This window comes from Mastomys coucha, chromosome X (assembly GCF_008632895.1).
Source record: "Mastomys coucha isolate ucsf_1 chromosome X, UCSF_Mcou_1, whole genome shotgun sequence".
Classification (NCBI taxonomy): Eukaryota; Metazoa; Chordata; class Mammalia; order Rodentia; family Muridae; genus Mastomys; species Mastomys coucha.
Genome location: NC_045030.1, coordinates 94,482,127 through 94,488,695, shown reverse-complemented (window position 1 = coordinate 94,488,695; position 6,569 = coordinate 94,482,127).

The following is a 6,569-nucleotide window of genomic DNA, read 5'->3' as shown; positions in this document are numbered from 1 at the left end:
CCACCCTCTCCCACTTATTGGCCCTGGCATTCCCCTACACTAGGGCACAGAACTTTCACAGGGCCGAGAGCTCAGCATTCTTATTTACTGCTCATTTGACATGTTCCCGCTTAGCTTTGGGGAAACAACAGAGAACAAAACCAGGAACTCTGATGGCCAGGCCCTGTGGGTATGTGAGCTAGCTGTGTTCACATTCTAGAGGATGCTGTGGAGGCTCCAGAGTCTGAGACTAGCCACTCTTTTCTAGGCATTGCGACCATTTCTAAATTCCCCAGAAAGGCAACCTTAGAATAATCACCTCCAAAGCCCAGGGAATTGGGACAGCGATAATTCATAACTTCTTCAAGATGAATATGGGTGTTGAGATATTTTTGAAAGGGGGGATGGATAGGGAAAATAGGGGAGTTGGTTGGCTTTAAGAAGGCCATACCAACGATTGTATTAGTCTCTGATGTCTGTGTCCTGACTAGATCCGGCTGAAAGTTCAAGACATCAGGAGTTCAGGCAGGTCAGTTAAGCATGTCTGATGATGAATCTCACTAAGCTGTATTCTGTATATTTTGTAATCTACAAATCTCGAAACAAAATTTTAGTATCATCAAAATCACTTTTTTTGTTTGATTCTCTGGAATCTAGTTCTCTGGGGGTCTCCCTCTATCAAATCTGATCCTTATAGCTCTGGAAGATGTCCAGAGCCTAATCACCTTTTCTAAAACCACAAAGACAAAAACCTTTCTCCCAAATTAGCAGATCCTTGAGTCAGTAATCAGAAAAACCTTTATTTTGATCTCTCTCCCAGAGGATTAATATAACCACAAACTCAAAATCACACCCATTTTGAAAATTAAAACAATAAAACACAAATGAAGTAAACTAAAATACTGCATGTGACTATTCTTAGGCTTTTTCTATTTTTCTATGCCAGGAAATAAACCCAAAATTCCCGTGGAGCCCATGTTTCACAGAATTTGAGTATCGTATAAGACTTAATAGAACAATATATCATTATACCATCTTTAAAACAATTGAGTCATACTTCTATCTATACCTGCTTATAAGCAGGCAGCTTGTCAAACCAGGATTAAAACCCAAAATTCCTGTGGAGCCCACGTTAGACAGAATTTGAGTTTCCAGTAAGACTTAATAGAGCAATATATTTTTATACTATCTTTAAAACAATTAATTCAAACTTTCACTAATATCTGCCTACAGGAAGCAGGTAGTTTTTACTTATTAAGCTCTCTGCCTAGAGCAGCCATCCTGTTATGCCATCTATCTTTTGGGCTCTCTACCTGGAGCCACAGACATTTATTTATTAGTACCTGTTCATAGCAGGTAATTATTACTGCCTTCTTTACTTAGAATCAGTGACTAATTTTCCCTATCCTAGTTCCAAAACACAGGTGAAATTCCCCACATGATTAGGACAAAATCTGTATATAAATCTATCCTAAAAGCAAATAATCCCCATATTATATATTCACAGTTAAATCAATATAGGCAGCTTCCATTCTCCGGCTCTCTGACTCAGAGCAGCCATCTTGTCTCTTTCCACAGCAGAGGACCTCAGAGCCCTCTTTCTTTGTTTCAAGGTTCCTGTGCTTGAGTCCACATGACTCGTTCCAGCACTGCCTTCTCTCACGTAGAAAATAAAACTCTAACTCTCAGGCTAATAATCTTAAATTTCTAGTGGAGTCTTGTCCAACATGTTGGTTTGCCACCTGTTGCAGGAAATATTTTTGAAAAGGCACCATCCCGTGCTATAAGGAACAAGACACCAGCAGGCTGGCCAGCCATGCACTGGCAGGCAACGACCAGCCTGTTCTCATCTCGTGGAGACTCTCTGATTCAGAGCTCCAAAATCCCTTCACTCAGCTCAGTAAGTTCCCACTAGTGGGTTGCTACCCCGCCAACCCCATGCTTCAAAACTCCCACGGCCTTTTGTGGGGCTCTGGAACCCAGTTGAGCTGCAGTGTGAAGGAAAACACCACACAAACTTAGCTCAGAATGAACAGTAACTCAATTACTGGGTGTAACAACTAGAATCCTAATTTTGTAAGCCATATTAAATCTAAATCCTCTGGTGGCAAATCCTGGCAGATTTGCCATCTAATCTGGAAAATGCTAGTAGCTACATCTTGTCCTCTCACTATCCCTGTCCAAAAGCCTCAATTCAGGTTTTGAGAAAGGATATGTTAAGCTAATGCCCATTTATTTTAAAGTGTGGGATTTAAATATCTTCTAGGAGTGGAAGCAGAGTGTTAATTCATAAACAAGGAAGACGTAAAATATTTTTAAGACTTAGAAAAATATTTGTTTTATTGTTGCTTTGTTTCATTTCTGGCTTCAATGTGGCGAAGGACACTTTACACCTTTAGGTTTTTCGTAAACATTCTGGATTTTGTCTCCCTTTCCATTGCAGTGTGTGTTCACCTTGGTTTTTATCTGGGAGTTGTTTTCTGCTCAGTGATGTCTGCATGACTCAGGTCACTCCAGGTGTCCTTATCCACAACCTTTGGGGCAGGGAGCTTAAGTACTTGAGACATAGTAAATGGTGAGGTAAGGTGGGTTTACTTTTAGACAAGATTAGGGAAAGCCTGTGGGTTAGACTCCTCAAGCTAACTGTAAAGGAATCCTTCACGTACTATAGGAGTACAGCCATCCTTTTGCTCAGTATCATATAGAAATTGGTTCCAGTATTTGTGAGTATAAACTCTCTTGTATAAAATACCATAGCATCTGCACAGAACTTACACATGTTCTTCTGTATAGTTTAAGACATCTCTTCTTTAGAATGCCTGATACAAAGTGAATGTTATGAAAATAAATGCCAAACTGAATTGTTTAAGAAAATAATGGAAACAGGGAAAGTTTTCAATGCTCACTGCAGAAACAATTTTTCCAAATCTTTTCTATCTGTGGTTGGTAGAATCTGTGAATATGGAACCCACAGATACAGAAGGGTGAGTGTGTTAGGAAGTTACTGGCTCTCCCATGCTGCCCAGATGAAGGGGTAAGGCCATCTCTCCCATGTCCATGCCATTGCATGGCTTGTGGAGCCAGCTCTCACATGCGTATGCCCTTAGGACTAGCTTACCTGTCCCCTGCCACCAGGGCCAGCCAGCTCTACTGTATTGCACAGGCAAGCTATAGAGACCGCTCTCCCAAGCACCAAGGCTGGCAAGAGGCAGGGCCAGCTCTCCTGTTCTCAGGTTCTCAGGGCCAGTTCTCCCGCTCTTCACAGCCCTCAGACAACAACGTGGCCTATGATGGCAACATTGGCCATGGACATTGACACAGACTCCTGCTACTGCAGGGCCAAGAACCTAGACATGGCCCTCAGTGGCAGCACAGGCCAGGACATCACCGTGGTCTCAGGTGGCAGCACAGGCTCACATCAGCCTGTTTCTCACCACCCTCGTGTGTCTAGCTCTGCCTCTCTCCACAGTGCACAAACCGGTCTGCTTCTCTTTCTCTGCCGTATCTCTACCACTTACTTGATCACATGGGAGTGGGAGGACCTATGGGGTATCTTCTGCTCTGCCCACACCACATGGTTGCTGGCACCCTCCCCACCTTTTTAAAACATTTTCAAAGTAAGTAGTTTCTCCTTTCTTCATTCATTTTCTTGGATGTTACCCTTTTTTAGGAAGCACTGATGCTTCTCTCTTACAGACTTGCAAATCTTCTGTCATATTAAACCAAGGGTTGTCTGGAATAATCATATAACTAAAAGTTGATGGTTTACCCCTTGAGAGAACGGGACAAGGTATAAAATACTTTCTTCTGTGTCAGGGGATTTTTAAGTCCATGCCCAGGTCAAATGACTTGCTAAGAGAACTCACAGGACTCAGCATATAGTCACACTCATAACTATGGCTTAGAAATCAGATATCAAGTACAGCCATCAGTAGACTGGGCACATATGGAGAAAGTCAGAATCTGGCACATGCGTCCAAGAATTCTCTCTCAGCAGAGTCACATGGGGGAATGCTTAATTCTCCCACTAATGAGCTGTGATTATACATGTGAAATGTATAATATGCTTTCCAGACTTGATATGTGAAGACATGTCTCCCTAAAGAATTTTTAAGGACCCAGGAATAGCATACCAATTGGTTATCCAATACCAAATAAACAGACAAACTCATTAAGGATCCAGCACTCGGGAGAGATTCTTACTCGGGAGAGATTCTTACTCCAGGGGATGAACACATAGGTAATCTCTATTTGCAAATCCCAAATTTCCAGGCTCTCAAAGGAAAGCAGAAGTTCACCACAATTGCTTGTATAGTTTAGAGATAGTATCTTAGTTAATTTTTCATTGCTGTGAAAAGACACCATAACCAAGAGGCAAGTTAGAGAAGAAAGAATTTATTAGGGTTTCCACTTCAAGTGTTAGAGTCCATTTCCATCATGGCAAGGAGCATGGAGCTACAGCTGAGAGCTTACATCCTTGAGGCAACAACTATGAAGCAGAGAGAGGGTGTGGAAACTAACTGGAAATGTTGTGTGCTTTAGAAACCTCAAAGCCCACCACCAGTGACATGTCTCCTCTAACAAGGCCACACCTCCTAATCCTTCCCAAACAGTTCCACCAACTGGGAACCAAACACTCAAATACATGAGCTTATGGGGACTATCCTCATTCAAACTACCACAGTCAGACACTCTCAATAAAGGCTGGAAACCTCTCCAAATCTCAATCTCCAGATATCATCAGTTAGTGGTCAACATTAAGCAGGATTTTCAAAGGTAAAGATTAGAGATGAGCCCATTAATGCTTATCTTCACATATTCCAATCAGAAAACATTTATTGTCATGTTTATCTTTATTTAGGACACCATGAAAACAATGGATATTTCTATAAATGATTTATCAATTTGAAGGAAATAATTTATTTCTCCTCTGATATTGCTCCTCGAATTAACTTTTATCTTTTGGGGGGAAAGGAATTGTCAGAATATGGTTTGTAGGTTAAGCACACCTGTGCCTGATTTTGGAAATAAACTTTTATTGAAACATGTTACTGAAACACATACATACATTCTCATGTTTTTATAGCTGCTTTCACTTCAAAGTGCAGATTTGAAGAGTTGCAATATAGACATGTGGTCTCAGCCTAATGTATTTACTATCTGACTTATTAGAGGAAAAGTTTGGCAATCCTTATGTAAGATTACAAAAACTACAATCTATTTTAATATAATGCTCTCTTGCATGTTCTTCCAAACATGTGTTTTTCTTATATAATATAGTATCCATTCAATAAGGTAAAAACATTGAATGTAAGATCACTTAAGTGATAATTAACTTTTTAATCAGACTATTCATATAAGTGACCCACCCATGTCCAGTACACAAAATTATCACTCTGAGAAAATGTACCCTCCAATAAAACAAAAAACTGGTGCTTCTGTGAGGAAATATGAAAATGCTTATACCTTCCTAAGCTCTTAAATGAATTCTTTGACTGAATAGAAGGATCCAACCAGTTCTGGAGCTCATTAACCTGAGAAAAGCATGAAAATTATATTGATTTGACATGTATGCAAGGATCTTCATAAGAGAGTAGAGTCTGAAGAAATGAACAAAACTTGAAGTTTAGGAATGTTGCTAAGAGTGGAAGATAAAGCTAGCTTTGCAGTGTGTTACTAAGATGGATTGCAGCTCAAGTTACCAGGTTCTAGAGATCAAGGCTAATTTCCAGACTTGATATGTGAAGACATGTCTTCTTAAAGAATTTTTATGGAATACCCAGGAATAGCATACCAATTGGTTATCCAACAGTTCTGAAAATATATACATACAAATAACATTACATGGACTAAGCAGGGTATATATGGAAAACACACAGATGAATTAAAGAAAATGAGACCATGATTTTGGAAAAAAGCATGGTATGGGGGAGGGTATATGAATGTGTTTGGAGGGAAGAAAGGGAAGGAAGAAAAAATAGAATTATTATATATCTCAAAAATATTAAATTATTTTAAAATCATCATTAAGGCTTGCTGCATGGAAGGAAAATAGGTCATATGGCTCCTTTTGAAGTTAAACTTCTTCAAGTGATTTTAGCTGAAAGAGAGAACATATTTTGACAGAGCAAATTCTTAATTTATTTTTTTCTACTATAGTACCAGGCATTCAAGATATTAGAAACTTAAATCTTGGGAAATTTTGCCACCCTTCTTGGTTCTGGAGGGTGTCACTCACTGCTAAGGTACTTGCCTAACATGTGAAAGGCCCTGAGTTCCATCCAGAAAACACAAAGGATGGCAAGGGGCTATGACCAGAGGGGGGGGAGTGAGTCTAAGGAAATGCCTATAATAAAGGTAAACAAAAGTAAAATACAGACTTTTCTAAGGCTTTTCTGACAACCTAAGCAAAGCGCTGCATTGTAGAGGCAAACACATCTCATTCTTATTCATTTTTGTCATTCGTTCACTCAGGAAAAAAAAAATCCCAGAGGAAGCTCCACTCCCAGGTGTTCTAATACACCCAGGATCACTGGATCCCAGAATCACAGGATCACAGAGACAGCTTGACTCTGAGGAGTTCTGACACA